Here is an 11,612-nt window from a genome sequence, read left to right as displayed (position 1 = left end):
TAACTATTCCCAGCCAGTCACAGCTTTAGTCATGCATTCTGAGCTTCTGACATGAGAGGGCGCCAAAACCCAGCCATCAGCCTTTGGTGAAGCTCAGAGACATTTATGAATGTCTGCCAGAGAAACTGAGAAGAAGAGCTTCAGCTGAGCTTGTCAGGGCCAGTGGCCGGTCCTAGCCTGTTTGGCACCCCGGGCGAACACTCCCTCTGCCCCCCCCCCCCCCCCCCCCCTCCACACACACACATAAAACATATTAAGGATTGTACATTAACATAAAACTGTTGTCGGAACCAGACTGAATTTCACCAGAGAAACACACACATGAAGAGAGAAAGAGTGTGATTTGAATGCAAACAGCCATCATAATTCATCATACAATGAGAACAGGACATATCAACAACTGACAGTGACTAATTAATATTAAAAATCTGTAACATAATGTTTGGAGTTTAGTCTGTTACTGTTACTATTTTTACCATTTCTTCTTGGAGCAACTGTAATCCACATAATTTCCTTAGGGATTAATAAAGTATTCTGATTCTGATTGTTTCAGGATGACCTGCCATTATCCAATCACACATCTGCTTACCTGCATCTTTTGCTCGTTTCTCCTCCTCTTCTTTTTTATTTTTTCTAAACTGAGCACATGATGGCTTTGAAAGTTTCTTGTCCATCTTCTATTGGTTTTAATTTTGCACTCCAGTATGAACACAAATCCCCCAAATCGAGGATCACCGCAACATAACCTAACAGACCTACACCTTAGTTCACAGATTCACTTTGTCTAAGGTTTATTTCTGGGATTTCACACAACCCAGGAGCGTCATTTACCTGACGCTCCTGGGTTGAACTATCACAAAGGGTCCTGGTGAAGAATCTGCTGGAATTTGGTGACAGGCTTCAAAGGTCAAGAAGACCAAGAAGGTATAACACACTGCTGCTGTCACCGAGCATGTGTGACAGCAGCAGCTACAGATGTGTTGGACAGCGTGTTTATTTTATTTATATTTGTGTGAAACACCATGCCCCAGAAAACACCATGTCCCAGAAAACACTATGTCCAGATGAGCATTTTTGGCATTTGTTTACTTGGATGACTGAGCATCAGGACACATGAAACACCATGAGTTTCACATTCATGATTTGATGCTGATACTTGCAAACTTCAGGTTCATGAACATATTGTAGCTACATTTTTTTATTTAGAAGAGCTGTAAACCTTTCCCACTGAAAGCAGCACAATCCCACTTTGAAAACAATATTTTCATTAAATGAATTCTGGGTAAATCAAAGTATTATCAAAGCTGTCTGTCCATCTTTTCCTCCTTAACAGATCCATCCTGTCCTGGCAGTCTGCAGACACAGAAACATGGACAAGGAGGTGTTTGTCCAGTAGCAGCAGCAGCAGGGACTCACTGCTCTGCTACATTGATAAAACTTTTCATTTTACAAAAACAGTCTTATTTTCCAGTTGATCTGGATTCTCTTTGTCACCACGTATTTGCCACTGTATAGGTAGCTGTTATATTTTGTGTTGGAAATATCTAGAATGTATTTTAATTGTTTTTAACAAGTACAGAGAACGGCTGTCTGTACTCCCCCTGTTCTCCTCTCCATCTCTCAGCTGCTGCTGGCTCCTTTTTCTCCTCCTCTTCCTCACACACTGCTGGATCTGTCCTGGTGTATCATCAGGGATGCAGTGTCACAGGCCGACAGGAAAAACTGGACTCAAACGCAGAGACAGCACATACATTTTACAGTGTTTCATTAAGAAAACAGATTTATTCGTAGTAAAGTGTTTTTAGAGCTGGACGTGGCCGTGGGTCAGTGAGGGTAAACTGATAATTGACAGGTGTGACTGGAATGGAGCGGGTACATTGATAGCTGAGGTGAGCATGGCTTTGAGGAAGAGGCGAATAATGGCAAAGAATGGAGAGCCAGTGTCCCATCTCCTCTCACCTTCTCAGTCTCTTCTGACTCTGGACACTTGCAGAAAGAAAACAAACCATGGCAGTTAACAACAAAAGAAACAGGAGGAGGACTTTTCCATCTACTGTCTGTCTCATTATTAGTGGTTTATACTGGATAAGAGCACTTTAAGGACAAACTTCAGCACAGCATGGTTGAGTCTGTGTCTTCACCACAGTCCACGGGCAGCTGTTTGGCTCCCATAAATACACTTAGCTTAAAGAGTGAACTGTCTGCTCGGTTTATCCTAAAATGTTTAAGTTCGTTTGGCTTCACACCGAAAAGGGCGACTGTGGCTCAGGGGGTTGGGAATCGCATCTGTAACCGGAAGGTCGCCAGTTCGATCCCTGGGCTCTCTGTCCTGGTCGTTGTGTCCTTGGGCAAGACACTTTACCCTACTTGCCTACTGGTGAGGGGCCGATGGCGCGATATGGCAGCCTCGCTTCTGTCAGTCTGCCCCAGGGCAGCTGTGGCTACAACTGTAGCTGCCTCCACCAGTGTGTGAATGTGAGAGTGAATGAATAGTGGTATTGTAAAGCGCTTTGGGTGCCTAGAAAAGCGCTATATAAATCCAATCCATTATTATAAACAGACCCGGCTAACAAAACTTACTAACAGAGGCATGTGGGGCATGAGCCACTGATTTAGCTCAGTCAAAATTTAGCTGAATTTAATGTTTTAAGATTATTCATTAACATTTGTTCTGTTGGACATCTGAGTGGAGTGAGATAAAGTGAAATTTGGTGGTTTTGTTAACAAGTAGTGTAATTTAAACAAAACAATTATAAATTTTCACAATGAAAGTAGTTAAATCATGTACAGTTTACTTAACATTTGTTAAATTCAGTCATGTTGATATAACTTGATACAATCTAGCCAGGCTGTGGTCATGTGACTCATAGGCAGAAGCTCCTGTGATATCATGAAATCACATGAGATCTCATATCTGTGCAAAATCTGTGCAGTTGTCTCAGAGAGATGGCAGAAAAGTACGGTACAGACTGAACAGGTAACACCTGTTGTCTTCATCATGTGTACAAAGTCATCATCAGTTTGTCTGTTTTTAGCTTCATTTGTTGCTTTGCAGTCAGACTGTTTATGCAACGTTAGCTAATGTAAATATACTAATATATCTAATGTAGGACAAGTAGAAACACATATCTTCTTCAGATTTAGGTCTAATACAGTCAAACACATGTACATGAACACATTTTATACTCGACATACATAACAAAGTTTATAAACCTTAAATATATAAACCTGTCTGCTGGCTGAATTTAGGAGAAACATTTCTTTTTGGTTTTTTTAAACCAAATTTCTCTTCGGTTTTAATAAATACACGTTTTTATCTTGTTTTAAATTGTAAGTGTACATTTGCATTATTCCCTCTTTGTTCTGCAACTGTTGCACAATAATTTGCTTTGCGTGTTCATTTATAATTTTATTTATTTATTTATTTTATTTTACAGCAGTCACTGAGAAGATGAGCTCAGAATCACCTTTTAACCCTGCTCAGGTACACCAATGATGTTCCTGGGTCTGTTTGACCCGGGGTGTGTTTAGTTATCCAGAAACCAAAAAGTTCCAATAAACATGTATTATCTCATTAGTAACTCCATTCCTAACCATTTCAATCAATTTTTAGTGTGTGATCTAAATATTGGTGTGTTCTGTTCTGTCATATAAAATAATATAATGTTCATTACATTGATTTTCTTTTCATTTTATTTCTCTTTTTTATGGAGTAATAAAAGCTGCCAACTTATCTCTCAATAATCAAATCAGATTAACCTGGAGAACGTATGAAGTCTCCAGAGACACCAAACATATTCCTAGACTTGTAGTCAAGATCGCCTAAACCAAGACCAAGACAATACCAAGACCAGAGGGTATCGAGACCAAGACAGACCGAGTCAAGACTAAAACAAAGTTGAGACAAGACCAAGACTGAGGCGGAGACAAAAAAGTCTTTAAACTGCAGCCAGATGCTGCTTCGTTTACGGGTGTCGGGCATATTTACAGTGGGGCAAAAAAGTATTTAGTCAGCCACCGATTGTGCAAGTTCCCCCACTTAAAATGATGACAGAGGTCAGTAATTTGCACCAGAGGTACACTTCAACTGTGAGAGACAGAATGTGAAAAAAAAAATGCATGAATCCACATGGTAGGATTTGTAAAGAATTTATTGGTAAATCAGGGTGGAAAATAAGTATTTGGTCAATAACAAAAATACAACTCAATACTTTGTAACATAACCTTTGTTGGCAATAACAGAGGTCAAACATTTACTATAGGTCTTTACCAGGTTTGCACACACAGTAGCTGGTATTTTGGCCCATTCCTCCATGCAGATCTTCTCGAGAGCAGTGATGTTTTGGGGCTGTCGCCGAGCAACACGGACTTTAAACTCCCGCCACAGATTTTCTATGGGGTTGAGGTCTGGAGACTGGCTAGGCCACTCCAGGACTTTCAAATGCTTCTTACGGAGCCACTCCTTTGTTGCCCGGGCGGTGTGTTTTGGATCATTGTCATGTTGGAAGACCCAGCCTCGTTTCATCTTCAAAGTTCTCACTGATGGAAGGAGGTTTGGGCTCAAAATCTCACGATACATGGCCCCATTCATTCTGTCCTTAACACGGATCAGTCGTCCTGTCCCCTTGGCAGAAAAACAGCCCCATAGCATGATGTTTCCACCCCCATGCTTCACAGTAGGTATGGTGTTCTTGGGATGCAACTCAGTATTCTTCTTCCTCCAAACACGACGAGTTGAGTTTATACCAAAAAGTACTACTTTGGTTTCATCTGACCACATGACATTCTCCCAATCCTCTGCTGAAGGAAATTGCCTTCCCGGGTTTCCTCCGTGGCGTGAGCGATAAGCAGAGTTCTGTCCTTTCCTTATAAGATTCCTAATTATTTAAAGTAACACTCAGGTATGCCATTCAGCTGGGTTAGTTACGACGTCGGGAGCAGCTTGGGAGAACAAGGAAACACAGACTGCTTCAGGTTGTCTTCCCAAATCGACTCAAAGGTTTATTTGATACACAGCAGTTTATATAGATGAAAAAAGGTTCGTGTGTCAGCTTTCCCAGTTCAAACCGGTACAGACCAAATAAGGAAACGTCTTCCTGCCTTGTGAGCCAAGAAGTATCCTGTGTGTAGTTTATCAGTTCAGCTATAATTTATGATCATCCCAGCAAAATACACTCCTAGACATAGAATACAGAGTTCTTTCATCAGTGAATTCTGAAACAAACCACCTAGCCTTTAACGAGCCTTTTCCAGGAGATAAAGAAAAAGGGAGGATGGGAGTAAGGAAGTGGTCTCATCTCTGTGGTGTTTTTGACCTTCAGGTACCAGCTTGTGAGTCTTACACATTAATTCTTGGGTCACAGAGAAAGAGAAAAACAACTAGTAGATCGGCCTTATTGAGTAACAGTTTTCCTGTATAAAACAATATCCTGTAAATGCTTACCGTGGTATCAAAATATCATAACATCTGCTGTATCATCCATGTGCTCTCTGGCAAACTTCAGACGGGCCTGGACATGCACTGGCTTCAGCAGCGGAACACGTCTGGCACTGCGGGATTTGATTCCCTGCCGTTGTAGTGTGTTACTGATGGTGACCTTTGTTACTTTGGTCCCAGCTCTCTGCAGGTCATTCACCAGGTCCCCCCGTGTGGTTCTGGGATCTTTGCTCACCGTTCTCATGATCATTTTGACCCCACGGGATGAGATCTTGCGTGGAGCCCCAGATCGAGGGAGATTATCAGTGGTCTTGTATGTCTTCCATTTTCTGATGATTGCTCCCACAGTTGATTTTTTCACACCAAGCTGCTTGCCTATTGTAGATTCACTCTTCCCAGTCTGGTGCAGGTCTACAATACTTTTCCTGGTGTCCTTCGAAAGCTCTTTGGTCTTGGCCATGGCGGAGTTTGGAGTCTGACTGTTTGAGGCTGTGGACAGGTGTCTTTTATACAGATGATGAGTTCAAACAGGTGCCATTCATACAGGTAACGAGTGGGGGACAGAAAAGCTTCTTACAGAAGACGTTACAGGTCTGTGAGAGCCAGAGATCTTCCTTGTTTGAGGTGACCAAATACTTATTTTCCACCCTAATTTACGAATAAATTCTTTACAAATCCTACCATGTGAATTCATGGATTTTTTTTTCACATTCTGTCTCTCACAGTTGAAGTGTACCTCTGGTGCAAATTACTGACCTCTGTCATCATTTTAAGTGGGGGAACTTGCACAATCGGTGGCTGACTAAATACTTTTTTGCCCCACTGTATGTGTTTTTGCACTGGCACAGCCCTCCTCACCGCTGTCTACTGTCTCAATCACTCACTGAGAGGACAGACGTATGCTCCACTTGACTGTCGTGTCTCTCACCCTCTCTGTTTTTCACATAATGATATTATCCTATATCCTCACATGTGATTGGCCACAATATGGAGGGATTGGAGCATAGCTGAGCCACTGTGTGAGAGCTGAGCAGCCAAAGGAAATTAAGTGAGGAGTGGCTCTCGCTCAATGGGAGTCGACTCTTCTGATTCACTACAAAGCGCTCTGTAAGCACGGCTCTTAGAGCTGATGCTTCTGCGCACGGCACATTATCGAACGTTACGTTCATGGATACTGTTGACTCCAAATCTCCCGACCACTATGTCAATCTGAGACAGCAAGACCGGTCTCAAGATATCCAACTCTACATATCCCTCTGTGTCTCACAGACTGGCTGTTGGTTCATCCTTTGAGTTACAGTGGTGTGAAAAAGTGTTCGCCCCCTTCCTGACGTCCTCTTTTTGTGTTTGCCACACTTAAAGGTTTTAGATCGTCAGACAAATTTAAGTGTTAGAAAAGATAACACAAGTAAACACAAAATGAAGGTGTTTAATATTGAGAGGGGAAAAAATGCAAATCCTCAAAAGTCCTCCTTTGGGGAGGTCAAAGGTTGGTCCATATAACATGGTGGAAAGTCCGTCACACAGCACTTACCTCCACTGTTCTCATCATCAGAGAAACAGTTTGCTTCAGTCTTCCTCTGATTTAATTGGTTCAGACTTCAGAGTCAGCTGACCACAGAAGGCTGCTGCTGCAGACTGTGACCACCAGAGGGTGCCAACACAATTTATCAGGATCAATGATTTGGAGCAGGGTGAGAGATGAAGTGAGCAGTAAACGAGAATAAATAAAGAGGTGATGAAATCGATATATAAAAGAGTAGAATCAGAGATACAGTGCGGACGGTTACATCAGGAAGATGATGATGAAGAGCAAACTTAGACTGACGGGTTAACTAAAGAGGAAATGTGAAAAGATGACAATGTTTTCAGTGTTGGCTATACAGAACAAAAACAACAACCCTAAAAATGTGGAAATCAATTACTCTGCATTTTTATGGTGTTTTCCTTGTTTTTGATCGTGTGTTACTAAAGCTCTGCACCTGGTCTAAAACCCAAAGCATCATGGGACATATCTGGTATCAGTGTTGAGCACATGTGTCTGTGGAACGTATATGAAGGACTGACATACTGGGGGCTTGGTGCATTTCTCCATTGTGTTCTTGAACCTTGTTGGACCTGTCCAGCAGCGTGTTTGCTCTGCGGGTGGAGCAGCTGATTGACATGAATGCTCAATGAGGGGCTGATGGCCTGATGCTGGAGAACAAAGCAGCTGCTGTGGCCAGGCCATGAACTGGCTGTTGTTCTCTGTCTCTGCTGCCCGCTGACCTCCTCTCCTCTTTGTTTCTCTTTCAATGAAGCTTGTTGTTTGTTTCTGGAGTGTTCGAGTACCAACACTGAGCTTTTCTTCTTCTGCCACTCTGAGTTAAACGACTGTCATCGAACGCCACCATCACATCAGCCCCGAGGGCCGTGCAGCGACACTCTTATTTAACTCCTACCGAGAGTCTAGACCAGGGGTCCCCAATCCCAGTCCACGAAAGCCGGTGTCCCTGCAGGTTTTAGATCTCACCCTGGGTCAACACACCTGAATCACATGATTAGTTCATTACCAGGCCTCTGGAGAACTTCAAGACATGTTGAGAAGGTAATTTATCCATTTAAATCAGCTGTGATGGATCAAGGACACATCTAAAACCTGCAGGGACACCGGCCCTCGTGGACTGGGATTGGGGACCCCTGGTCTAGAGTGTGTAGTTGAGGCTGAGGAGGAGACAAACAGTGGCGTGTCTAGAAAATTTTTGTTGGGGGGGCCAGGTAGGGGCACAGATTTGGAGAAGGGTGGCAGATTTAATTGGCAGATAATGTTTTAAAAAAAAATTCTACCAACCCTTAACCATAATTCAATAATCCTATAAACCTAATAACCAAATGCACTTTTAACTCTTATTAGAATGAGATTTTAACCACTACGGTGCAAAGTTTTTAGATACTGCGTTGATAAAGTACAAGAGATACAATCAGTGCTTTGTCAGTGTTTACTCAGCAGTCAAGGACAGCAATATTTGCATAGTATTTTTACTGACATATAGTGCACATATGTTTTGGGCAAAAACATTTTTGAAAATTAAAATACGAACATTTGTAACAAACAATTGACAAATTAGCCAGTTCCAATGCAAAACTTTATCTGCCTGTTAAAAAAAGAAGATAATCTTCTCACAAACTGGTGTTTGATTTTGAAACAGGAAAAAAGTGGAGAAACAACTGAAAAGACTAACATTTGAATAAAACCTGAAAGCAAGTAAATACTTTCTATGCTGCCTTATGGATGGTAAACTTTGGTAATATTGATAAAGAACAACACTGGCTGATGATAAAATACAGTCAGCTGGCATGGTGACACTGCCAGTATAACCTGCAGGGCTGGACTGGGACAAAAAAATTGGGCATTTTTACTACAGACCGACCCACCAGGTAGTAAAGCCATAAAGCCTTTGAATGAAAACAAACCCTGTTGTGACAGTGATGTACAGTCTTGTTGGTATATGTATGATTTCTATACATTTTACGTCAGATAAAAACTTTGGTTGTAAGATTTAGATAATTATTTAATAAAAACTAGGTATTTTAAATGAGAATAAGAAAGAAAAGTATTTCTTTGTGCCCCCCTTTCCCTGTTAATTCCCTACCTGGCCCCCTGGCAAAACTTTGCTAGACCCGCCCCTGCACAGTTACCAGCTGTCAGCTACATAAAAAAGGATCCTGGTGGGTGGTCTTCATGTTTCCCTCTCACCACATATCTAAACAGACATCATGACCAGCAGCTTTACAGCTGTGGCTCCAGCAAACATCAGCTGATACTAGAAATTAATATTAAATACATTCTAACAACAGCTGATCAAGCTTAAACGTGCTGCTGTTGTTTAGCGCGACATCTGCTGGTTTCCTCTTTCTGGCGCAAAGTGGGCGATAAACAAACAAGAGAGACGATCAGCTGATCATCGATCAGTTTCATGATTGAAGTAGCAACAGGAGAGGGAGGGGGAGAGAATGAGAGAAGAGGCAGCTGTGCAGCATAAAGACAGAATAAATCCAGCTTTGTGCCTTTTTTCCATTCTAGCTGAAGTTCGGGACAAACTGCGTCTCTTCTCAGCTCAATACGAAACGTGTAATATTTTCTCTGAATGAGGGACCATTCCATTTTTTTAAGGAGCCGTTGGCAACTCTACTAACTTTATGAATAAAATAAAGTTCACTATCAGTAACATCATAGCACCCACCCAGCTGTATAAAAACTCCGTCAAACTGGCTAGAACGCAGTATGAGTTATTGCAACTGACAGTAAAAAGTCAGCAACATGAAAATAAACTCCACCTAAACTTGGTTTATATCTGACCCAGATAGACTGCAGGTCATAACTTCTTACCTGAAGTTCAGTTCACCTGACACTCGGACTGGTGGCTGCTTCGGGGCTCTCCTCCTGCCTCCCCTTCCCTCATCCACCTGTTGCCTCTGTGGAAGCCCCGCCATAGCCACCACCAAACAACGGAGTTATTTCTACACATCGACCTGCATCTGGCCAATCCACCACCTCTCATTGTTCATGCCATTACAAAAAAAATAAAAAATAAGTCACTGGGGATATGCCCGATGGCCAGTCCAGCGATGTTAACCTGCAACCAAATCTGCAGCTCCATACAGCAATGTTACGACTTAGATTATATCTTATAACGCATAACTCTTATGTTAGCTGCCCTCAGTAGCATACTGTCAGAAATATTCCACAGCTGCAATAATTCTTTAAGTGTTATTTTTTCCTTGGTATTCTAATTTCACCGAAGTTTACTAAACTCAACAAACTTAATATTACTTACCGGGACATTTATTCTGTCCTCATTTTCTTTCACCGAAAAATTGTTTCCTGCAGTGCCGTCTTTCGTGCTTGGCTCTCCTACCTTTGCTAACGTGATGCGCATAGCGCAGAAGCGATGCTGCATTCACTTACACTCGGATATCTGAGCGTCACCGTGAAAACATAATCGGACATTTGATATTTGATTGAATTTTATTGTTTTGCCTTTGGGGTGGCACCTGGGGTGGCCAGTCTGGTTTGGGGGGTGGCCTGTGCCCCCCCAGGCCACCCCGCTGGACACGCCATTGGAGACAAAGGCATCATCAGAGTTGATCCTGAACATCTGTGAAGCTGCTTTCTTTCATAATGTTTTCAATTTACTAGAGTTGATGAGCTGATGAAGGAAAAGGCACTATTTAAAAAAACAACGTTTCTGCGGCATTCAAACACTGATGACAGGTTGGCCTCTCTGTGCTCTCCCTGTGGGGGGGAGGGGGGGCATGAAAGTTACTCTTATCTGGTATGTGTCTCAGACCGTGGTTTTGATTGGTCAAAGAAACATGACAACATGAGCTTTAAGGCCATTTTGAGATGCTGTTACTCTGTAGAGACTCCACATCCAGCTCTGAGCTCTCAGACAGGCTGTAAAATATTCATGAGATCTAGTCCCCTGATTTATGACCTGAGGTTTGTCCAGGTGGTCATTCTTCCTGAAATCAGTACATTTTAAAACATTTCAGGCTTGACGTTGTTCCATAAGATTTTCACAGAACTAATTTGTGTTGTGAAATTTTAGCTTCATACATCAAAAACTTCTAGATGTGTGTCCTTGAAAAACAGTCCATCGACCTACTTTCAGGTCATTAGTTTGAAAATGTCTGCACAAGAATATCTAAAACACCCTAGAAATAACAGCCTGGAGTTTTCATCAGAATCAGTCAAAATCTGAATTGTCAACAATTGTCAACAACCACTGATCAAAGCCCTTTGCTCAGAGACATCCCAAATCACAGATCCTGAATTATTCTGATGACGAGAAAGAGCAGTGAAGTTTCAGGCTTTTATCTTTGATAGTTTTTCAGATATTCAGTTTCAAACTTTCCCTCAGATTTCAACGGATCGTTTTTCAGAAACATCTTGAAAAGTTTTTGATTTTAAAGTTTCACAGCAATCATTATATATGTTAAAGGTTTGTTTCAAATGTCTTTTATTAGAAGCAAGTATCACAGTTGTTACAAATTAATAGAACTTATGCCCCCTTTTTCTCTAAACAAAACAAGACAAAACAAACAAAAGAAAAAAAAACCAACACCCTCTATGGGCCCCGATCCCCCAACTGCCAAAAATTTAAATTTTCCCAAGATATGCAAGTAAAGGGTG

Source organism: Astatotilapia calliptera, chromosome 15 (assembly GCF_900246225.1).
Source record: "Astatotilapia calliptera chromosome 15, fAstCal1.2, whole genome shotgun sequence".
NCBI lineage: Eukaryota > Metazoa > Chordata > Actinopteri > Cichliformes > Cichlidae > Astatotilapia > Astatotilapia calliptera.
This window is presented reverse-complemented; position numbering follows the sequence as displayed.